This window comes from Pleurodeles waltl, chromosome 9 (assembly GCF_031143425.1).
Source record: "Pleurodeles waltl isolate 20211129_DDA chromosome 9, aPleWal1.hap1.20221129, whole genome shotgun sequence".
In the NCBI taxonomy this organism is placed as follows: domain Eukaryota; kingdom Metazoa; phylum Chordata; class Amphibia; order Caudata; family Salamandridae; genus Pleurodeles; species Pleurodeles waltl.
In genome coordinates, this window is record NC_090448.1 from 255,532,759 (window position 1) to 255,558,670 (window position 25,912).

Genomic DNA, 25,912 nt, shown 5'->3' on the forward strand with positions numbered 1-25,912 from the left:
GGCACCGTATTCTCAAGAGCTTCCTGGGCACTCGCTTTCACCAACTGATTAATCTTCTCCACCATTCCAATAGCTTGAGGAACATAGAGTGCAGTACGATGATGGAAGATAGCCAAATCTCTAAGGAAACTCTTCATTTCCAATGGAGTAAATTGGACACCATTGTCAGTCACTACCACCTTAGGAATACCTTCATAAGCAAACACTTCAGTCAAAAACTCTATCACAGTTCTAGTGGTAATAGAATGCACACAACTAGCAGTGACCCATTTAGAAGTGTAATCAACAAGAACAATCACAAACATTTCTTTGGGTGGTAACATTTCAAATGGTCCAACTAAATCCAAACCTAGTTTGACCCATGGTTCATATGGAATAGATACTGGAGACAAAGGAGCAGTCTGTACAACTTTAGACTTGTCATTCCCATTACATTGCACACAATCCTTTACAACTGTCTCCACTTGTTTGTCCAACCCTGGCCACCAATAACATTCTCTAATACTGGCTTTGGCAAGATTCCTACCCAAATGTCCATCTTGAGCCAAATTAATCAATTTCTCATGTAAACCAGTAGGCGGAATCAATATTTTGTCCCTATACAAATTTCCCTATATGATGATCAGTTCATCCATAACACTCCAGAATGCTCTAGCACCTTCTTGGTATTAATTTAGGCACTGCAATCCTTACACTACATAATCCATGACTATTCTATGAACTGTGTCTTTACTACATTCTTCATCCCATTCTACTTTGTCAAAGGCGGATTCTTTAACCCACAATATGGGAGCATGCTCATCCATCCTATAATCATTTACTGACATTCTAGAAAGGAAATCCGCAGGAATATTCTTCTTTACAGGATAATACTTTACTACAAAGTTAAACTCGAAAAAACTTTCTACCCAATGTTTAATCCTTGGTATTGTCTTCTCAATATTCCAGCATGCAATCAACTGTACTAAGGATCTGTGATCACATCTGAGTGTAAATGGTAAACCCCATAGATAATATTTAAAATGGTTTATGGCCCAGGTGCAAGCTAGTGCTTCACACTCTATTACTGAATAGCGTTCTTCTGACCCGTTAAGAGAACGCAAAGTAAAAGCTACTACTGTTTCTTCTCCACCCAACAGATGAGAGAGTACAGCACCCAGGCCCTTTAGGCTCACATCCATAGACAAAATGGTTTTGCGTTTGACATCAAATGACCCAACGTAGGCATCTTTCCAATGTCATCCTTCACTGCATTAAATGCTTCCTCACGTTCTGGGGGCCATTCAAATCTCACACCCTTTTTCAAAGTTACTCTCAAAGGTTGGACTGCACATGTGAAATTCTTAACAAACGTAGAGTAAAATTCAGCAATACCAAGAAATGAGCGTACCTGCCCTTTGTCAACAGGTGTTGGTACTGACATGATCGATTTGGCCAATTCTAACTTGGGTTTAATGTCATCTCCAGATATTGTGTGACCAAGAAATGAAACAGTACCAACTCTGAGCATACATTTCTCTCTCTTCAAGGACTCTGAATCTCCCAAGCACAGCTCTTAAGATAATATCATGCTTATCAGTGTTTTCACCATAAACCAATATATCATCTTGGAAAAACAAGACCGAATCAAGACCTTTGAGTACCTCTCTCATCACCCTTGGGAAACAGGCAGCAGCAGAAGCTAACCCAAAAGGCATCCTAACAAACCTGAATGACTCCAAATGATTATCAAAAGAGGTAAGATGTCTTGAATCTTCATGAAGCAAAATTTGATTGTATGCTGCTGACAGGTCCATAACACTGAACATTAGCACCAGTCAACATAGTCAAATTTCATTAATATTCGGTAACAGTTGTCAGTCTACCCATATAGATTGATTAAGGCCTCTAAGATCAACACACAATCTTATCTTTGATCCATTATCCTTGGGAGCCAAAACTATAGGGGCCAACCATTCAGAGGCTTCAATCTCTTCTATGACCCCCAAGTTTAATAATTTGTTGAGTTCTTCCTTCAATTGCTGTAACATCAAATGCGGAACTTTTCTTACTTTGTATACAATTGGCTTAGCATAGGATTTCAAAATGATCTTGTGTTTAAAATTCTTTAGCAGACCCAACTTATCACTAAAAACTTCTGGAAACTCACTTGCAATCCCTGCGTCATCACTTATATTGGAGACAGAGAACCTGATTAGGGGCATTTGGGTTCAAAATCATTCCCAAATCTCTTTGATGATGCCACACCAAGAGATTATGACCACGTTTGGCTACATAAACTTTTCCCGCTGTCTCACGCCCTTTGAATTTTATTGACATTATGGAATATCCAAATAAATCAATTTTCTGTCCACCATATCCAACAGGAGCAATGTCAGGTGGAATTAACTCAATGTTATCACCTCCAAAAATTCTCTCCCAATTTTTTTAACCTATCAGTGTAAAAGGAGACCCTGAGTCAGCAAGTACCGGAACAGTTTTGTCCCCAATTCTAATATCACATTTTGGCATGACCAACTTATCCTCTGTACTCCCATTAGGTTGCAAATTTCCAGTACTAGTATTGTTAATGCATAATATCATGTGTTGACTATTAGTTGACTCATCAACCATATCCACTTTAGAACTTTTGCAAACCTTTGCTAAATGCCCCTTCTTTCCACAATTCCTACAATTAACATTCCTGGCAAAACTCTGAGGATTATTTGCCAGATGACCTATATTTCCACACTTGAAATATCTGATCTTAGATTCCTTCTGTGCATCATTACTTATTTTAATGTTCCAGTAATTTTCTGCACTAGGTCATTTTCTCGAACACAATCACACGTTGAAATCCTCGCTGACGTAGATGTTTGTCCAGAGTCCATATGAGTACTAGGATTGAGACCCACAGCTTTCATTTTTTTCACCCAAAGGATGTCATGTTCCATGCTTTCAGCAATTATTATTGCTTCCTGTAACAATGGTTTCTTCGACAATAACTTCTCTGAACTCTGGGATTGTTGGTGCAAAACACTAATTGGTCACGTATTAAAGACTCAGTTAGATCTGCAAAATTACATATCTGAGCAAATGTCTTAAGCAATGCAAAATAGTAACTAACTCTCTCATTTCTTTCTCAACAGATGGCCAGTACATTTGACTCCTGCCTCTTCCTTCCCTGCTCCATTCCAACAGCCTCCAAGTGGAATCATCTCAATCGAGCATTCCACTCCCTACCTCACCATCTATAGAATTCCTTGCTTGTATGAAACCATAACAATTCGTTAAAAGTGGAGCCCACAACGTGATATTGGACTTAAACTGGTCTGAAGGAATCCCATCTGGAACTGGAGCTTGTCCTGCCGGGCAACTAGCTACTGCTCGCAAAACCTCACTCAGCTTGACCTCTGAGGCTGAATAAGCAGAAGCCAAAGGCTGAGGATGGAAGATGAAACCACCACCCTGGGAACAGTGGCTATGGCATCAGGAATACCATAAAGGTTTGAAAAATGAGTGACCCAGTATCAGGGCTGAGTCCTTAGGGTCCTCAAAATAGTTGTAATTCACTGTGTGCAAAAATGCTTTGCTATCCTTGAGTTCACTAGCCTGTAATAGAGAGGAATACGCCTCTTCCCGTATAGCTACCTTTCTGACTCTTAGGGCATTCTTATATAAAGTTCTATGGGCACACACCAGTTCCTGGTCCCTTGAGAATTGCTTGAGGGTCTCTCTGCGCTGGTTATGGGCCTTAGTACAATTGCTATCAAGCCACTTGGCAAACTTCATGCCCCCTGATTTAGTGGGGACCAGTAGCAAATTATTGGCCAAGTTACAGATCCTATCAAAACTATCTAAAGGCTCCTGGCCCTGCCGTTCCTTAAAATCATCAACAAGGCACCTCAAAAAGTCAGAGAGTGAGGCAGCCACCAGAATATTTAACAAGCAATTGGCGACAACCCTGGACCAATTTCTAATCACCCCTCTATTCTTGGAAATTTTTATGTTACCAGTTTAGCAGGAGGATACTAGCTACTAGCACTCGGCTCATATTATAACGGACGCTCTGCAGACTTACCAGGGTCTATGTTTTTTGATTGCTTCCATGCTATCATGCGCACACCTTGCTGTGCAACTCTTGAAACTTTGGAATCCCACCGTATTTAATCCCATAATTCATATTTAGCAAGCCTTGAAAAAGTCAAGGATGACGAAACACGTGTCGGCTGTTTGTTTACAAATTTGAAAAAAAAGCACTGTGTTCATATACCACGTATCAAGTGCATTTCATGACACCAGAGGATTTCAGCCCTGACTTGTTACCAAGGAATAAAGTGTTCTCACCTTGACCCTGTGATGTGCCGTGGTTTTCTTCTTTTCCTACGTGGACTGTGACCATTTGGTCAACAGCGTACTACACCCTGTGGCTGGGTATACTACCACTGGAGCAATCTAGACTGTCTGAATCAGACACAATATCATGAACTTCCGATATCTAGGACAGAAGTAATTTTGGATGTGCGCACCGCTTATACACAGCCACAACTTGTTTGATACTTTGGTTGTTCAGTTTTGCTTTCAGTAGGCTTCTATAAAAAGAAAGAAGAATTAAATGAGAGAGCCAATAACTTGTGGTCACTGAGGGGTGAATCATCAGATGATAGTCCAATGCCCAGCCTCTCAGAGCCTGAAAAAATAATATAAAGTCAATATGACTGGGAGGTTCTCTTCAACAAAAGTAGGTGTATCAACTGGAACAGAGCTTAAAGAATCATGAGAACAATTTAAGCTATATTTGCCCAGCAAAACGTTAAATTCATCTTGAATGGGACTATGCGCAAAATTCACCAGCCCACTGACATTAGTTACAGCATGCTGACAGAGGCGCAGATTAAAGTCCGACAAAAGTATCACACATAACTCCCCTTGATGTTACTGAAACAGTCATCAAGGTCCACAAGCAACCTGCTTGCCAAATCCACAATGGACATGTCAATCACATTATTATAGACATTGTTAAATAACAGTAAATTATTTGCACATTGCAAAAAAATGAGCTGGTAATACACAGAGGCAGAAAGCACCTTGGCAGGGAGTAATAAAAACACAAAAGTAGTAAGCCCCGCCTTGGCCCTGCCCGCAGAACTCAGTGTGGCTGGAGTAAAAAAAAGTAGCAAGACCATCCATAAAGAATCAGTCAATCACATCTCTTGTAGGCAAATACTTGCATAGTGGTCAACCTGCTTGTACCACTCCGTGCTCCCCCATTTAAGTGCCAGACCAGCCACGTTCCATGAAGCAATCCACAGTGGGAGGGAATCTCTGCTATCCTTGGCAGGGCTGAAAGAGGGGCAAGTGCTAGGGGCTGGAAAAGTGCTAGAAACCACTTCATAACTGATAGATCTAGTCTGCCCCAACTAAGTGCTACAAACCGGTGGAACTGGCAACCTCCAAAGTTGGAGTAGTAATAAAACTCGGATTAAGCCTTGCAGACCCCTTCATCCCTGCACAGACATCACATCCAGCCATGGATGCAGCCTCAAGCCATCAATCCATTTGATCCAGCTGCAAAAAAGCAGCAAATCAGTTGGAAGTATACACTAAGAACCTAGATGACAGTGAATCCAGCAAGTTAGACTGGGGTCTATAAAAATAGCCAAGTGGAAGTGCTTCAATGGATGACGAAGATGGCCCAGTAAGCCTCAATTTAGCCAAAGTAGCCATGGCCACGTCTCTGTCCTTGAAGTAGACAACAATGCAGTCCGTATTATCAGGTTAGGGATTTGGTCTATCCCTGGGACTCTGTGAACAGGGTTAATCTGGGTATATAACAGTGATGGCCCTCCCAATCTGATATAAGCCCAATGGATCACTTTGTTAACCAGCAGATCGCAGTCTTTGCAAGAGCTGCAAGCTAATAGAGGAATGTTCTTTAACATTACAACAAAAGGGGGAGCCTGAGGCGGAAAATGCAATGAAGGATGCCTTGTCGATAAGAATGAAATAGTGTGCCCAGCACCAACATTTTCAACACCAACATTTCCCAGTCTCTACAAACCAGGATGTAGAGAACGGTAGCAGGACCTAGACCATTTCGGTGAGGGGCTGGTGCTTGCCCCAAAGTCATGATTATCAAAGCCATAAGAGCGGGAGATCGCGGGGCAGGTCCTGAATTAGAGACCCTTCAGGAGGGCTAATAGTCTGTGGTTTTGGAGCAATGTAATGCCAAAAAGGTGACCCTAAACTAATTTAATGCACCCTTCACCCTCTTGAGTCTTGCCAAAATGAGATCCAGTACAGACGTGAGTGAGGACAGGGTTTCTTACACAGTATGTCCGCCAATTCAGCAGTAAAGTTTGTATCATGGCAATTTAAATAATGGCTGTTAGCAGAGTTAGAAGACCCAACAGACCTGGGCAAGGCTACTGCAGGTCCAAGAAAACTGTGCTTTGGCATGGCTCCCCTTTCCAATCTCTTCCTCTTCCCCTGTATTAGCAGGGCTAGTAGGGTACTGGAGCCTTGCAGGAGAATCCTCGGGTGCAGCAGTCATTAAAAAATCTGATTCCAGACTCACAGCACTGCTAGAAATGTAAGCAACAAAAGGGTGTCTGGGGACGACAGCTGGTAGAATGATAGAAGCTGGTGCAGGGGAAGCACAAGGAGGCCCAGAATCGGAACCCACTGTGGACAACAGGGACAAACAGAGTTCAGTACGTTCTATTTCCCTGTCAATGACACCCACCACTCATTGTAGAAAACTATCAAGAGTGGTGCCTGGCACAGACTTCACATAAGAAACCCTCTGCTTCCCCATTGTTCATAAGAAAAAATGATAAAGAAGTATCAAGCACGCCCAGCCCTGCCTCTTCCAGGCAATGAAGGGTGAAGATGGGCCTGGTTTTGGCCCAGTCTTTGCCTGGGCACACGCCCAGATGTCCCCCACGTTTATTCCATGCTGGGGTGTAAATTAAGTACTTCTAAAGCATGTGGTGCCTCCTCCTTCAAGGACAAAGCCTGCTGGGGGATATACTCCCACCCCATCATATAGCAGTAACAAGCAATGGCAGAGTCTCAAGACGTGTCCCACACTGCAGTGCAAATCAAGAACTTCTATAGTGTGTGGTGCCTCCTCCTTCAAGGACAAAGCCTGGTGGGGGACCTAGTCACATCCAGCAAGGTAGCAGCAACAGGCAGTGGCAGAATATCAAGGCGCATTGCACATTGCATTGCAAATGAAGTGCTTCTTCAGATGTGGTGAATCTTCTCTCCTTCAAGGACAAAGCCTTCTAGGAGGGGAAGTCTCAACCCAGCAGGTATCAGTAACAGGCAGTGACAGAGTCTCAAGGTGCATACTGTGCTGCTGTGCAAATGAAGCGCTTCTACAGTGCATGGTGCCTCCCCCTCGTTCTTCAGGAGAAAACCAGCTAGGGGACAAAGTCCCATCCCAGTAGGTAGAAGTAACAGGCACTGGCAGAGTCTCAAGGTGAATCCTGTGCCGTTGTGCAGGTGAAGCACTTCTATAGCGTGTGGTGCCTCCCCCTTCTCCTTCAAGGAAATAGCCTGTTGGGGGACATAGTCCCACTCCAGCAGGTAGCAGCAACAGGCAGTGGCAGAATATCAAGGCACATTGCACATTGCAGTGCAAATGAAGTGCTTCTTCAGATGTGTTGAATCTTCCCTCCTCCTTCAAGGACAAAGCCTTCTAGGGGATGAAGTCTCAGCCCAGCAGGTATCAGCAACAGGCAGTGACAGAGTCTCAAGGTGCATACTGTGCTGCTGTGCAAATGAAGCGCTTCTACAGCACATGGTCCCTCCCCCTCGTCCTTCAGGACAAAACCTGCTAGGGGACAAAGTCCTATCCCAGTAGGTAGAAGTAACAGGCACTGGCAGAGTCTCAAGGTGAATCCCGTGCCGTTGTGAGATGAAGCACTTCTATAGCGTGTGGTGCCTCCCCTTTCTCCTTCAAGGAAAAAGCTGGTTGGGGGACATAGTCCCACTGCAGCAGGTAGCAGCAACAGGCAGTGGCAGAGTCTTGAGGCACATACTGCACCGCTGGGCAAATAAATTGTTTCTATAGCACATGGTGCCTCCTCCTTCAAAGCAAAACCTGCTGGGGGCATAGTCCCACCCTAGCAGGTAGCAACAACAGGCAGTGACAGAGTCTCAATGTGTGTCCAGTGCCACTGTGCAAAATAAGTGCTTCTATAGTGCATGGTGCCCCCTCCCTCCTCCTTCAAGGACAAATCCTACTGGGGGGGTTGCATTACCCCACCCCAGCAGGTAGCAGCAACAAGCCGTGGAAGTGTCTCAAGGTGCATCCCCTTTATTTTAGCTTTTGCAGAAGGAAATTGTAGCCTTCTTAGGGTCTGTGAGCACTCATAAAAGGGTTTACACAAGTGTTGCAGACTTAGGGATTTCCGATGATTGTACCAATGCAACCACACATGTACAGTAATGCTGGAGGAACACAGAGTGATTACACAGGTGTAGCAATAGTAGGCAGGCATTTAGAAGTGGCTGCCAACCCTTTGTTGTACTAGGAGACTCTACTAGGTTGCCATCATCAAGACAGCAGTAGAAGCACTAGCTCCTGATGTCTTCTGAACAATTCACAAACTATAACCAGTGATCCCTCTGCATGAGTGTGATCATACCTGCAATTATGGCACAGAAAAGATGAGGCAGTCACGTTGTTTAGAATTAGGTCAAGGGGGTGTGATTGCCCAAGTCTAAATAGGAACATAAGCAAGAAGAATGAAGGCCTTTTGGTTAAATTGTTTCATTTTTACAGAACCCAGTGACCAGACCAAGGCAACATCGAACAAAAGATAGGTTTAGTAGGAAGCATACAGAGGCAAAATTGCAACCAAGTTCTGAGTTTCAGATGATTGCACATGGAGGCAGAATTACCTGATTGCTATAGATGTTCCTTCTTCCTGGGCTCCTTTCCGCAGGCATTTCGTGTCCCAGTAGATTTCCATGTATTTGACAATGTGCTGTGATCAATATCTTATTAGTGATTCAAGCTTTGCATTGCAAGTCTTCACCAGCACTGGTCTCCCTGCTACCTCTCACTCTTCGTAGAGCCCTTGCAGCCACCTTCTTCTGGACTCTGGTGCCCATCCTGGGCTGCTTGCACTGCCTCTGTCTGCCCATCCGCCCTCTGTCCTGCTTGCATGATGCATCAAAGAGCTTCCCACCCTGTGCAATATACCTGCCTGTGTTTCGTGTGTTGATGCCTGTCTTTTTTCTTTTTTTTTTTTACTGCTTTTGTGCCTGTTTTTCTCCTCCTGCTCCTACACCGCTGTTTGTGCCTGCCCTCTATTCCTACTCTCACCCCACCTCTATAGCCTCCTGCCCATTTCTTGCCTGTCTTTCCTGTTCTTGGTGCCTACTCTCTGTTTCTGTTTCTTGTGCCACTGTCTGTGCCTGTGATTACCGTCTATTGTGTCACTGTGTGTGCTTGTTTTTGCCCCTGCTTCCTGTGCCCCCTCTCTGATTCTTTCACTCCCCCATCCAGCTCTTGCCCGTCTTCCTGCCTTTCCTGTTTTTGCTCCTGCTTGTGCTGCCCTTTTTCTGATCATGCCCAGTTCCTGTGCTCACTGTTGCTTGCACCGCACCCCTGATGATCTTCCCACCGATTTTGCCCCCGATGCCTCACCCGCCCTCCTCCCTCTGCGCTATGCTCCCCCAGGACCTAATTAATGGTGGTCACTGCACACCAGCGCAACAGGTGTGTGCAGCGGGTGTGCTGCTGCCGTACCAAAGGCAAGCCCGTCTGCGACTGTCCACCTTTAATGTGTCCAGCAAAGGGGCCCTGGTTCTTCAACCAGACACCAGAACTCCCCGGCGAGATCAAAAAACCTCAGCCTGAAGATCACAACTCCAACTGCTGCATTGCCACCCCTTCAGACCACTAAAGGCCCCTTCTCCTGCCACAACTGCTGCTTCTCCTATGGTGTTGGAGACACCAATGCCACCTTGGATCAGAAGCCCTGCAACAAACCACTACTCCACTGCATGCTACTCAACACCTGATCCTTCTGCAAGCATGCCATCGAAATTTGGAACACCATCACCACCCTCGCACCTGACATAATGTCCGTTACTGAAACATGGCTCACCCCCGGATTGACAGTGGACATCGCCAACGTGACCACCACGGGTACAAGATGATCCACCGCAATCACCCCAACAGATAGGGCAGAGGCATCAGCATCCTCCCAAGGAATCCCTCCACTACACTGGCGTGGATGACAACACAACACAGATCATGGAACACCTCAACTACCAGATCAAACCCAATGCAAACACCACCATTAGGGGAACCCTAGCCTACAGACCTCACGGACCTTGCCCAAATGTATGCAACTCTATCCTAGACTTCATCGCACCCCTGGCCATCAACTCCAACCACTACATTTTCCTGGGAAACTTGAACTTCCACCTAGAAGACCCAAAAGACACTAACTCCACCTTGCTCCTCGAAAACCTAAAGAACATCGACTTCTCCCAGCTGGTCACCATGCCAACCCACAACACAAGACACACACTTGATCCTGTCTTCTTCACAAGCGATAGAGCCAAATTCTCCCTCACCACCGAAGTAACTTGTGCCAACCACTACATTGTATATTTCACTATCGACCTATAACACAGCTCCTCAACCAGATTCCCCTCTGCCCTGCTTCACACTGGGGCAAAGTCATCGAAGCTCCCTGGATGACTGCACTCAAGGACACCAGACCCAGCCCAGCTGACATCGTCAAACTGAGTGTCCAAAACCTCTCCAACTGGCTCTCATCTGCAGGGGACAAAGGTGCCCCCCTAAACAACACCACCATTGACAGACCCTCCAAACAGACCACCTGGTTCACCCCAGAACTCCGAACCCTCAAACGCCACTGCAGGAACTTAGAGAGACACTGGCGCTCCAACAAAACATCCGCCAACCTCGACTCCTTCAGGTCTGACCTCAAAATTGTACCACCACTGACTCAGAGAAATCAAGAAAAAAGCACTCACCACCCGCATTGAAGAAGGTGGCAGCCATGCCAGAGAACTCTTCAGCATTGTCAGAGATTTCTCCTGCCCCTCCACCATCAAGAACACAATCCACCCCCCCAAGCCCTCTGTAACAAACTACCAGACTACTTCCACTACAAAACTGACATCTACAGCAACTTTGACCCCAGCCCACCACACACAACTTCCCTCCCACCCTGCCCCACTGCCCCTGAATCACCAAATGGAAGCAGCTCTCTTCTGAAGACACTCTCACCATTATGGTGACCATCCACTCCGACTCCCCGACCGACCCCCGCATGCACTACCTCTACATCCTGGGAAAGGAATTAATTGGAGCACCCCTCACAGAAATCCTAAACACCTCCATCACTGCTGCCACCATCCCCAGTGCCTGGAAACACGCCAAGGTCAAACCCCTTCTCAAGAAGCTCTCAGATCGCAGGGAGCTCAAGAACTACCGCCCCATCTCGCTCCTCCCCTTTCCCACTAAAGTTCTGGAAACGGCCATCAACTGCCAGGTCACGGACTACCTAGAACACAACAACCTGCTCGACCCATCCCAATCCAGCTTCCAACCAAACCACAGTACCAAGACCACCCTGATCTCAGCAACCAGTGACCTCAGATGACTCCTAGACCTCGGTGGATCAGCAGCCCTCATCCTCCTCGACCTATCTGCAGCATTCAACACCGTCTCCTTCAATGCCCTCATCACCAGATGCCACAGCATCGGCATACAAGAAAAAGCCCTTAACTGGAGCTCCTCCTTCCTCCAAACTTAGAGGATCCGCCTCCCACCCTACATCTCCAACCCCAAAGACATCATCTGTGGCATCCCCCAAGGCACCTCCCTCAATCCCACCCGCTTCAACACCTACATGAACCCCCTTGCTGACATTGCAGGAAACCACAGACTCAATGTCATCTCCTACGCTGATAACACTCAGCTCATTTTCTCCCTCCATGATGACACTGCCTCCATATGCTCCGAATTCCAAAACACCATGACCAACCTCACCACTTGGATGAAGACAAACTGCCTCAAACTAAACTCAGATAAAACAAATATCTCCTCTTCAGAAACAAGACATCCCTCTGGAATGACTTGTGGTGGCCAAGCACCCTCGGCCCCCCCATCCCACACCCTCCTACCACACAGGCAACCTCAGAATCATCCTTGACACCCAGCTCACCATGAACAGATCAACACTGTCTCCTCTGCCTCCTTCTTCACCCTCTGCATGATCCAAAAGATCTTCCAATGGTTACCCTTCTCCACCAGAAAAACAGTCACCTATTGTAGGAGGCTGGACTGGCTTGTAGTGAGTACCAAGGGGTACTTACACCTTGCACCAGGCCCAGGTATCCCTTATTAGTGTAAAGGGGTGTCTAGCAGCTTAGGCTGATAGAAAAGGTAGCTTAGCAGAGCAGCTTAGGCTGAACTAGGAGACGAGTGAAGCTCCCACAGTGCCACTAGTGTCATATGCACAATATCATAAGAAAACACAATACACAGACATACTAAAAATAAAGGTACTTTATTTTTATGACAATATGCCAAAAGTATCTCAGTGAGTACCCTCAGTATGAGGATAGCAAATATACACAAGATATTTGTACACAATACCAAAATATGCAGTAATAGCAATAGAAAACAGTGCAAACAATGTATAGTCACAATAGAATGCAATGGGGGCACATAGGGATAGGGGCAACACAAACCATATACTCTAGAAGTGTAATGCGAACCACGAATGGACCCCAAACCTATGTGACCTTGTAGAGGGTCGCTGGGACTGTAAGAAAACAGTGAGGGTTAGAAAAATAGCCCACCCCAAGACCCTGAAAAGTGGGTGCAAAGTGCACCTAAGTTCCCCAAAGAGCACAGAAGTCGTGATAGGGGAATTCTGCCAGAAACAACAACACCAGCAATGCAACAACGATGGATTTCCTGACGAGAGTACCGGTGGAACAAGGGGATCAAGTCCAAGAGTCACGATCAAGTTGGGAGTGGGCAGATGCCCAGGAAATGCCAGCTGTGGGTGCAAAGAAGCTGACACTGGATGGTAGAAGTTGTGGATTCTGCAAGAACGACAAGGGCTAGAAACTTCCCCTTTGGAGGATGGATGTCCCACATCGTGAAGAGTCGTACAGAAGTATTTACGTGCAGAAAGACTGCCAACAAGCCTTGCTAGCTGCAAAGGTCACGGTAAGGGTTTTTGGATGCTGCTGTGGCCCAGGAGGGACCAGGATGTCGCCAATTGCGTGAGGAGACAGAGGGGGCACCGAGCAACAGAAGAAGCCCACTCATAAGCAAGCAGCACCCGCAGAAGTGCCGGAACAGGCACTACGAAGTGGAGTGAACCGGAGCTCACCCGAAGTTGCACAAGAGGGTCCCACGAAGCCGGAGGACAACTCAGGAGGTCGTGCAATGCAGGTTAGAGTGCCGGGGACCCAGGCTTGGCTGTGCACAAAGGAAATCCTCGAAGAGTGCACAGGAGCCGGAGTAGCTGCAAAACATGCGGTTCCCAGCAACGCAGTCTAGCTTGGGGAGGCAAGGACTTACCTCCACCAAACTTGGACTGAAGAGTCTCTGGACTGTGGGAGTCACTTGGACAGAGTTGCTGAGTTCAAGGGACCTCGCTCGTCGTGCTGAGAGGAGACCCAGAGGACCGGTGATGCAGTTCTTTGGTGCCTGCGGTTGCAGGGGGAAGATTCCGTCGACCCACGGAAGATTTCTTCTGAGCTTCTAGTGCAGAGAGGAGGCAGACTACCCCCACAGCATGCACCACCAGGAAAACAGTCGAGAAGGCGGCAGGTTCAGCGTTACAAGGTCGCAGTAGTCGTCGTTGCTACTTTGTTGCAGTTTTGCAGGCTTCCAGCACGGTCAGCAGTCGATTCCTTGGCAGAAGGTGAAGAGAGAGATGCAGAGGAACTCTGATGAGCTCTTGCATTCGTTATCTAAGGAATTCCCCAAAGCAGAGACCCTAAATAGCCAGAAAAGGAGGTTTGGCTACCTAGGAGAGAGGATAGGCTAGCAACACCTGAAGGAGCCTATCAGAAGGAGTCTCTGACGTCACTTGCTGGCCCTGGCCACTCAGAGCAGTCCAGTGTGCCAGCAGCACCTCTGTTTCCAAGATGGCAGAGGTCTGGAGCACACTGGAGGAGCTCTGGGCACCTCCCAGGGGAGGTGCAGGTCAGGGGAGTGGTCACTCCCTTTCCTTTGTCCAGTTTCGCACCAGAGCAGGGCTGAGGGATCCCTGAACCGGTGTAGACTGGCTTATGCAGAGATGGGAACCATCTGTGCCCATCAAAGCATTTCCAGAGGCTGGGGGAGGCTACTCCTCCCCAGCCCTGACACCTTATTCCAAAGGGAGAGGGTGTAACACCCTCTCTCTGAGGAAGTCCTTTGTTCTGCCTTCTTGGGCCAAGCCTGGCTGGACCCCAGGAGGGCAGAAACCTGTCTGAGGGGTTGGCAGCAGCAGCAGCTGCAGTGAAACCCCGGGAAAGACAGTTTGGCAGTACCCGGGTCTGTGCTAGAGACCCGGGAAATCATGGGATTGTCTCCCCAATACCAGGATGGCATTGGGGGGGCAATTCCATGATCTTAGACATGTTACATGGCAATATTCGGAGTTACCATAGTGAAGCTATACATAGGTAGTGACCTATGTATAGTAAACGCGTGTAATGGTGTCCCCGCACTCACAAAGTCCGGGGAATTGGCCCTGAACAATGTGGGGGCACCTTGGCTAGTGCCAGGGTGCCCACACACTAAGTAACTTAGCACCCAACCTTTACCAGGTAAAGGTTAGACATATAGGTAACTTATAAGTTACTTAAGTGCAGTGGTAAATGGCTGTGAAATAACGTGGACGTTATTTCACTCAGGCTGCAGTGGCAGGCCTGTGTAAGAATTGTCAGAGCTCCCTATGGGTGGCAAAAGAATTGCTGCAGCCCATAGGGATCTCCTGGAACCCCAATACCCTGGGTACTAGGGAATTATAAGGGTGTTCTAGTATGCCAATGTAAATTGGTGAAATTGGTCACTAGCCTGTTAGTGACAATTTGGAAAGAAATGAGAGAGCATAACCACTGAGGTTCTGGTTAGCAGAGCCTCAGTGAGACAGTTAGGCATCACACAGGAACACATACATATAGGTCACAAACTTATGAGCACTGGGGTCCTGGCTAGCAGGGTCCCAGTGACACATAACAAACATACTGAAAACATAGGGTTTTCACTATGAGCACTGGGCCCTGGTTGGCAGGATCCCAGTGAGACAGTGAAAACACCCTGACATACGCTCACAAACAGGCCAAAAGTGGGGGTAACAAGGCTAGAAAGAGGCTACTTTCTCACACCCATGCACTCATCTCTAGCCATCTAGACTACGGGAACGCACGCTACATCAGAACCACTAAGCAGCTCACTAACAACCTTCAAAACATCCAGAACAATGTGGCAAGACTCCCCCTCAACCTCCCCAGAAGGACTACCATCATCCCCCACCTCAAGGCTCTCCACTGGCACCCCGTTAAAATGACACACCCATTTTAATCAATGGGGCTTCCTGTTCTTTGCTGCTATAGTGTCAAAATGTTAATGCTAGTGCAGCAAAGCACCACAATACTGAAACAAATGTTGACGCTATTGTCTAAAAACCGCCACGGTGCGCCGTATTGTAAATACGGTGCAACCATGGTGTTGTTAGGTGGGGTAGGGGCGATGCAGGAAAAGTGGTGCATTGGGACAGATGCGCCACTTTACTGTTTAGGGAATAGCAATCGAACTGACAAGGAGAGAGGTTGCCAGTGAGCGTCTGCATTATCCGCATATTAGCCACGTGTGTAAGGGCTAAATTTTTCCATAGCGCTATTAAAGGTGCTACAGATATATATTTTTTAAAACTATATTTATGATTCAGTTAGTTAAAACGTGTAAAATGGATTCAAAAATAAAATCACACATTACTAAGGTGGAGCATTCATTGCATTCTTTCTACAAATTAAAAGATAGTTACTTACTGTCCTTTATCAGGGGCAGGCTTGATAAACCACTGTGCCACACAGACAGTTTTAGGAGACTATTTTAAAGTAAACGCTCATATTGAGAGTTGACACGCTCCCAGACAACATTACCGCCACTATTTGAGGGTAATCCCTAATTGACTGCCTTTGTTAGAGCCCAACGCCCCTTCACTGCTGCATGATGGGCAACTTCTGCACTAGGTTTATCAGGCGCAGGTCTACTGCATAGTTATTTTAAATTGCCTGGTGCGTGTGAATTATCTTCCTACTGTCAAGCCTGCCTTTATTTGCCAGAGGAGGACAACCCTAGTAATCCAAACTCCTCTGACTAAATACACCTTGTTACACCTATGTGGCACCCACAAAAACGCTAGGGACAGACAGCCCAGGGAGGAGGAATGATGAAGGCAGTCAAAGGGTCAACTAAATGTCACATCTACAGTAGAAATAATTCTAAAAGAGCAAAGATATATCTTGGGATGCTTCCTCCACCTCACACAGACAAAAGTCCATATAACCTTAAATAAAATCTGTATAGAAATGAACAGGTAAGGGACAAAGAGTAAACTTTTTCCATCGAGGTTTGAGGTAAATTTCTAATATTTGTATTTAGTCAAAATGTAAGTTTAAAATGTATCACCTACGAACTATGTAACCATATGAAATGTACCTGACATTTAAAATGTGGAGATTTGGCTTATAGACGATTTGTAATAACACTGGTTGATCATCCGTTATGAAAATGAATTATTCTCCCGTAATAGATAGTGGACATTTTACAACTGTACACAGCCTAATCCATGATCATTTATGTATTTACATGTTTTATGTAGAGGCAACTTGTCGGTTAGTGGCTTGTCCACTTCTTATCCAAAGTTGCACAACATTTTTCGACGGCAAAGCTAGAATCACATTTCTACAACAACATTTTATTTTTTTAAGCAGTGCGGAAAATAAAGAGCATGGATGCTGAATTACAGTCTTTTTCAGAATTATTCAAATTGCACGAATAGAATACAAATAATATTGCAGCATCACATTATAATTTACAATTGACAGATTGAAAAAAATCTGCAAATAAAATCCTAAACCTCAATTTAAAACATTCTTTTATGCGAGGTTATAAAGAAACACCTTTGCTGAAACATATACTATGCCTCATAAGAATACCAAGGAACATTATCTTCCTGTGTGTAAGAGGGGTATAATTAACACTACAGAAAAAGGCTTTGAAGGCTTTCAAAGGAATACCGGAGTTACTGTTAAAAACATCAATTTACATGCCGAAATACAGATGTGAGGAAAGTAGACGGAAAAAAACTACCTATACTCCAAGGCAAACCAATACTTAATTGCTATAATTATAAAACAGAAGAGAAAATAACACCGAGCAAAAATGTGCCAGAGACTGCTCATTTTGGTAAAGATCGAAAGAAATATTTTCGAACAATTAAGCAATTCAGATTGTTTATATTAAAACACCCGGAAGAGTTAAGTGTTATATACCGGTTTCATGAAGTAATTCCCCAAAATCACATGATGTGCGTTTAGGCAGAAGTGTGCGTTGGCCTGATAACTGATAGATGAGCCACCTAACCCTTGTCCCTAACAGCATGAATAGTACGGCTCTTTGAATCTTAATCTTAAAACTGTGTTAATGCGTCTGTGAAGTGGTAAGAGGTAAACTGGAGACTGAAGTATTCTCGTCCTGGGATTGTGACTGACACAATCCCATTCCCTGTTAAAACAATACTTTGTAAAGTCAAAAGGTCTCGGCAATGAAAAGCCTATCTGTTAGCTTTACCAATGTGTTTTTTTCCCATTTGTATTAGCAGGGTAAAATGGCCTTCAGAGTGCCACAATGCATGCGGTCTCATGCGTCATGGTGAATGTGTATGCTTTTAAAATGCATGGCAGGCTATCTTGGAATGAGTTTCTTACTAAAGAAGACCCATTCCGTGTGCATGTACAGTAATGACCTGAAAACCCATTCTGCACATTTTTCATTTACACTTCTAATATGGCAGAGAGCCATTATAGAACGGTAAATTAAAAGTAAAAATAATAATAAAGTACATCTGTCAGGCCCTCCCTAAAATGAAACAAGCATTTGCAATGCAATGGCTCTTGCGTTTACTCGAGTTAGAGATATTAGCGTTGTAAACACCTAACCGGACTTTTCTTGCCACATAAACTGAAAATGAAAAGTAAAACCGGTTCCCAGATCTAACTGGACTTTTCTTGTCACATAAACTGAAAATAAAAAGTAAAACAGTTTCACATAAGCGAGCCAACGGTCACCATTAGCGCAAAGCAGACACACAAAAGGAAACTCGCAGTGAAACGTATGGACAAAAGTGCAATTATCCATGCAATCGGCAAAAGTGCAAATATCTATGTACCAGGGTCAATCTCATGCAAAGCGTTCGACTACTGCCCAGCGAGATCACGCGGCCTATAAAATATAGAGAAAAAGAAGTCTAGAAACCATACCGAAAACATGGAGCCATGTACGTTTTCAGTAATTGGCCTGTGAGCTTGAGTCAGGCTAAACACTGGAAAAAGCATGACATATGCATGGCTCTCACTTATTAAATCAAGTGGATTTTAAAAGGCAAGCCCACGAACCAGCCAAACTGATGGACGTGACATAGGCGTGGTTAAAAGCCCACAGAGAGATTACACCAGGGACAGAGCGATTTGCGCTGGACCCTATAAAAGTAAAATAATATATAAAAATCATACCAAAAGAAGGGTGGTGAGGAAAGGGGAGAGGGGGATGAGAGTAAACTCAAATCATATGAGGGAAGCAGAGGAGCAAGTGTTTCACAGAACAATAGAACACAACAACAATTACACTTCTTGGCAGTGCTCATAGCTAAAGAAACAAGAATTGGAAGAGCTTGTAGGTTTGGGCTCTTGTAGGTTAATGCATTCTTTGTTGTTGCGATTGTTGGATGGAAGCAAGAATGAAGATCACAGGAGCCACTAAAACATCTGCACATGAGCATAATGGATCAGTGTTTTAAAAATGTGTTTACTCAACTTGGTCTGAGGTGAGGTTTCTATTCTGTGAGCACCTGACAATTCACAGGTTAGTAACTTCATGAGTTTAAATTCTAATGCCTTCATTGTTGTTAGACCTTTCATCCCTAGGGTGGTCGTCCCACAAACATTTTGCGTCTCCTCCTCCATTTCGCAGAACTTATTTTTGTTGGCCTTAGGACTGCTAAGGAATGCTGAAGTGCTTGTGCTCAGTTTCCTAAAACTTGGTTAACATGGCTTATACCCAATTGGTATATTTAATTTAATTTTAAGTCCCTTGCAGAGTGGTATACCATATACCCAGGGCCTGTAAATGAAATGCCACTAGTGGGCCTACAGCACATAAGTAGCACAGTGTTAAACTGTAAAGGCGACTTGACATTTACACCCTCATGCCAAGTCTTAAACTCCACTTTTGTTACATATATGTTACCCCTAGGATAGGCCCTAGGTAGCCCATAGGGCAGGGCGCTGTGTGATTAAAAAAATGTGGACATGTACTTTTAAATTTTACATATCCTAGTAATGAAAAACTCCTAAATTTGTTTTCTACTGCTGTGAGGCTTAACCTTCCCATAGGATACCATTGGGGATTTCTAATGACATTTGGAGCTGATAGCTATGTCATGTTTCGTGTCTTTGGAATTGTAATGAAAAACTCTATTTAATGATAAAGTCGGGTTTTTGATAACAATTTAAACAATTGCACTTTTAGAAAGTTTGCCTTTTTCTGCCCTTAGGCCTTTTGTGCCTGTAGCCCTGCCTGGGTTGCATGACTCGGTGTAACTGACAGGTAGACTTTGTGAATTCCTCCCAGACAGCCACACAATAGGGGGATTAGGTGTGCCTTAATAGGCCACCTGCTGGTAGGATTGGGGGTGGAACTAAGCAGAGCCCCACTTGCTACTGAGTAGCCCATGCTCTGGCTTCACACGAAGGGCATAACAACCCCACATTGTCACTCAGCCAGCTTAGAGGCAGGGCAGGGGAGGCAGGGAATTCCATGCACTTAAAAGTCACTGTCCAGAAGTTTTTCCCATCTTCCAGAACCAGGGCACCATGATATAAATATGTGAAGTACTTTTCTGGACAGGTGGATACACTGCCAGAAAGAAGGACTACACTACTGGACCATTGGAAACAGTGTTAAAGGTGCTCAGATAGCATAGATCCAAAAATGGGGACTGGGACCAACCTGCTCGCCTATCTGCCCAAGGTGCATCAGCAGTCTGATTGACTTTGCGGCTTCCCCCACTCCATTCTTCTCCACAGCAGGAAATTCTTTGCAGTGGTCCTTCGCCAAATGGGTATCCGGACTCCTGTAATTGTCTTTGGCTACGGGCCCTCTGCCTCATCCCACTGGGTTTTTCAACTTCCATTTCAGAGACTAAGGGCTTCATTATGAGTTTGGCAGTTGGACCTCCAGACCGCTATGTTGCCGGTCCTAAAAAGACAGACATGTTGGCAGTCCTTCAGACCGATCTTCTACGAGTTACACATGCAGGACCGCCGACAGTCAACCAAAAAAGGCAGACCGGCAGCAGCACAGAGGCCTGGAAATAGGACAACCTCCAGCACAATCAGCACTGCTAACAACCACTGACCATATTAGAAGCACACAATCACCATGGACGACCCCCCATGGCGGTCAGCCAATGGTGGTTCGAACCACAGGAGTCCGTGGTCACCAAAGTAATACACAACTGCACGTTGGATGAATTTGAAAAGAACACAGATGACACACATTGACACACTGGACACACCTGCAAAGGACACTATAAAACACATCTCTTCACACAACACAATCCTTTGCATTTATACTGCAACACAGAAGTCAAAGCAACTTTTTTTCCACACAGTACAGATACTAGGCACCACTTTTTTTCACCAGCCAATACAACACCCTGCACACACCTTTCTCCAGTCACACCCTTTTGCACTTCCCCAGTTTAGTAAGTCAATGTCACCCATTTTTTTTGTTCCACCATGGCACGTTAAAAAAAGCAAATTTTTCAGTAGATGAGTTAAGAGTTATGGTAGATGAAGCCATAAGAGTAGAGACAGAATTATTTGGAGAACAAGTCCAGCATATTCCTCTCAGTAGGAAAATGGAAATGTGAGACAGGATTGTTGACAGAGTCAATGCTGTAGGCACCACCCTGCACACAAGGGAGGACATTAGTAAGAGGTGGAATGACCTTAGGGACAAAGTCTGTTCCCTGGTCTACAGGCACCAGCCGCAGACCAAGAAGACTGGCGGTGGGCCTCCCAGTGCACCATTACATCTCTTTCCCTGGGAGGAGAAGGCCTTGGCTATCCGGCATCCTGCGGGCTTGAGAGGAATACCTGTGGGAGTGGAGTCTGGTAAGTTACAATACAAGACATATCACAAAAATGCTATGTCATGCATGCTCATAGCTCTGCTTTTTCCACTTTTTCTGTCACTCTACTCACCAGCACAGTGTCCACAAGTCCAAAGACCTCTATTTGGTAACTCACATTTGAAGTGTACTCACTTGGGGAGATTACTTTTGTATACTGTGTGTAGTACAGGCTCTGACACGATTACAACTCCCAGCAGGCATTGTTCTATAACTCCAAACACCAGACCAGTGATCACTTCTCAAAATACCCCAGTTTGGTGGGATCAAGCCAACATGTGTGCCATCAATGGTCCCCACCACATGTGGGATGTGTGCAAAACCAAAAAAGTCAGCCTTCACATGGGCTAAATCGTCACGTCAGGGAAACCGGATACAGCTGTCAAGGTATTTCAACATTGCTGGGAGGACATCCTTCAATACCAGACTGAACATAGGATGGGACATACCAGCAGATAGGACCACTGTAATTTGGAAGGCCCTGTGCCTAGGAAGTGCAATGCTGACATCACTTGTATAATTGGTGGTATGCTGGTTGGATAACTAATAGCTGGCATCAGATCTGGCTCCAACTGAAAACATAAATCCACTACTGTTTGCCTTTCCAGGCATTAATGTGCTATTATGTGCCTTGGCTCCATGGTCTGAAGGTCTGGCAGTGGACGGTAGACAGGAGGTTGTCGCATCCTCCCTCTCCCTGGTTACCTATGTATGACAAGGCACTATTTGTAACATTAGTCAGGGTGTCCACAGCAACATACATCATGCATGTCAATGATATCATGTTACAAGGCATTTCTGAATGGACAGACATGGCAACCAGTATACATCAGAGCTACAAATAACACAAGGGTCACATGTGTCCCCATGGTTTTCCATACGTGTCCACAAAATGTATATGGACCAAATGCAAAGATGTGCAATGCAATTGCCCCTTGAAATGTGACTGGATATCTTGACCGCCAAAATGACCTTCAGCGGTGTTGAACTGTGCCCCACTGTTAAAAGCCATCTGTGCCCTGAAACATATTACAATGGTGTTTGAGTAGTAGGACCTACATGAAAAGATAGGATAAGGATGTCTGTGAGGCCACAAATCTTTTTTTGCAGTTGTGATGCAGCTTCTAAAGTCCATTATAGCATTTCAGGCAGCCAAAATGGCGGCTGCCAGACCTACTCTTCTGGACATTAGGAACTGCCTGCAACAGCCAGCTGATGGTAGGCAGTTGCAACTGTGGCAAACACAGCCATAAGCTAATGTTGCTGCCAGGGGCGGTCGCAAGCCAATGGCTGTATCCGCCGGCAGTGACAACCGCGTCTATGACGGACATAACCGCCATGTTCTGCAGATTCACTCACTTGACACCTGATTCTAATGCCAGCAACACCTCCATGACCTGAACTGCTGTGTGCTGCCTCTGGGAGCAATCATGCCATGTCCAGCAGGTGATAGGACCCCTGCCTTCTCATCAGAGGAGCTGGAGAGGCTGGTGACTGAGGCCCTAACCCTGTATGAACAGCTCTATTGCTCACCAGAGAAGCAGATAAGTACCTCATGTGCACAATTTTCTCTGAACTTCACCATCCTTTCCCTCCTTACAGTCTAGAATGTGCCCATGTGTGCCAGTTAGACTTCTTGTGTTCCTGTTGTTGCAGTCTGTGTGGAATCAATGAGGATGGACAATGTGCAGGCATTGGTCGCCAGTTCCATATGCTAAGTTCAGTCACATTCTGTTGTTTGAAGGTTTTGTGGTCCAAGATCCTCTTTGTGTTGGATGCACATTACTAGATAAGGCAACATTAATGCCATCCACAGGCATCTCTTCCCTCATGATAGTTGTCAATATCAGACAACACGTATGTATATGACAAGATGAGCTGTGTATGCATGTTGTAGGAGTCAGTTGAGAGTTATATAAGCAATGTGTATAGTGCCACAAATCTTTCAAACTACATCTGCCCTTGCCAAACTGTTGTAATGAAGGGATATCATGAATCACTCTGACCTTCGGATTGCAACACACGCTTCCTGACAAATTGCTGTTGGCTACATAATGTACTGTCATGCATGGAAGTGATGGGAATGGAGTGTCATGAAGGTTCTGTCAGTTATCATGCAGTGACCAGGGCCTGTCAAATGTATCTCCCAGTATGTGACCTAGTCTAGGCTGTGGTAGAGTCACTGTGGCGATGCAACTGTGGCACTGTGCCCTTTCCCTGTACCCCAGCAGATGCTATCATGTGGCAAATATGAGGTTCGGGTAGCAAAACTTGCCCTGAATACCTCATTTCTTTGACTAGATAAGGAATGGGTACATAGATAAATCATCAATCTAATCCACATGTGCATTTAGCATCATTGTCAACGTGTGTCCTAGACTCATTACACATCCCTTACTCTGTTGTCACCTTCACACAGGTCATAATTGTCCTGACAGGTGTATTGTATAAATGACAGTCCCACAGTGCAGACAGTGTGTTGATTCCTGGGAGGCCATGATATGTGACTCATTAGCTTGGTCACACAGCAGGAACTGTACTATGCATGCTTTTGTTTGTTGGATGCCATCTCTGTAGGCACATATGCACATATGTCCAAAGGAGTGTTCTGTGGTACAGCAAGATAACACAGAACCCCAACCCCTGTAGAGGCATGAATCTGCATTTGATAGGCCACATGTCCACACATGCACTAGGAAGACACTGTTTGTACCCACTATGCCAGCCCCTTGATTGTTACTGATGAGTAATGTTGAAGTTTGTGCTCTGGCAGTTGCCTGTAGGGACTGTATGCAGTGAGTCGTTCTTACAGAGTGTAAATGTGTTGATCCATTCATGTCTAAGAAGATTACACTTCAGACGTCACATAGGTGTGTAGTGTTTCATTGTATTGTGGCTCACATCACATTACAGTTTGTTAGAGCATGGGCTACCTGATGTCAGTAAGCTTGCTTAGTCACTGTAGGCCACGAGCAGGGTAGTGGGTTAATTGCAGATGCAAATACATATGTCTGCAATCATGTCCCTCTACTTATTGGCTTGTGTGTTTCACACTTTGGGAGTATTGACAAATAGAAAAGTCCTAACTTGGTATTACTGCCCTGTATGTGACTCAACCATTTGTGATGACACTTATGATTATAATCTCTTGATTTGTCTCTTGCATCCATGCAGGTCAATGCACATAAAAAAAAAATATATATATGAAGAGCCATCGTCAAGAAGGTGCGGACCCTGGGGGTCCACAGCCGTGGAACACCTACTGTCGGAAATGTGGGAGGACCTGAGACGCTGGTCCCAGAAAATTGCAGAGATCCAGCTGGGGATGTCCTCCCAAGGTGGGCAGGATGCCCATCGGACCACGATCCCCCTGATAGACCACATTCTGGCAGTGGCCTACCCAGACCTTGATGGGTGTTTTGGACAGCATAGCAGCCACAAGTGGGTTAGTATAGGGCATATTCTTGCCTGTCACATTGCCAAGTCAATGTGTTAGGCTCTGACAGCTGAGCCATGTGTAACACAGGAGATGAGTAATTGTGTAGTGATGTCATGTGTTTTATACGGGTGTGCCTTGCCTAATGGCCCAGGGACCTAGGACACAGCTGTGTGCAGTCCACAAACAACTCACTCTCCAGGGACAACATATGACTGTGTACAGTGATCAATCTGTACTGATTGTTGTTGTAGTGGATATAAATGCTACGCAACAGACCAGTACTCCACAATGTTACAGGCAAAAGGTAAGGAAGTGTTGGTTCACTGTGCTCAGACATGCTTTTGGGTTAATGAGTATTTTGGCATTTGCCACCCAGACGGGTGCTGGCGCCTCACTACAGTCTGCAATGTGAAGATGGCCATCATACGTGTGACAGAGCATACAATGTACTTTGGGTGCAGCTACTGATCAATACTTTCCCTTGGTGAGTAGGGAATGCCCATTGACATGATTTATGTGCCATCACTGTTGCCAACTTTCCTTGTGCCTACATGCCAGCATGTGTCCCTTTCTTATTAGCAAAACATTTGTAAGCTGCTTTTCATGGACACGATGGGCCAGATCCTAGACAATGTGCAGGAGAACAGGTGGCTGCAGGAGGGACAGTATCAGGGAATCAGGGAGAACTTGCAGGCCATCAACAACACCCTGATCTCTATAGCAGGGGTGCTGACAGACATGGCCAACATTATGAGGGTGGCGGTGCCACACCAGCAGGCCCCTGCCACTAGCCAGTCATCTGAACAGCCCTCCACTTCTGCTGCCGCTAGTGGCCAGGACGCCCCACCACAGGACCAACAGGCCACCAGCATTCCTCTCCCTGCAGAAGGTGAACCACCACGCAAACGTTCCCTGCAACCCAGACAGAAGCCAGAGACACTTGCCAAGACCACTGCCAGGAAATGAGACTCCCTGATTGTTTCCCTTGTATCCCACTCGGTCATCT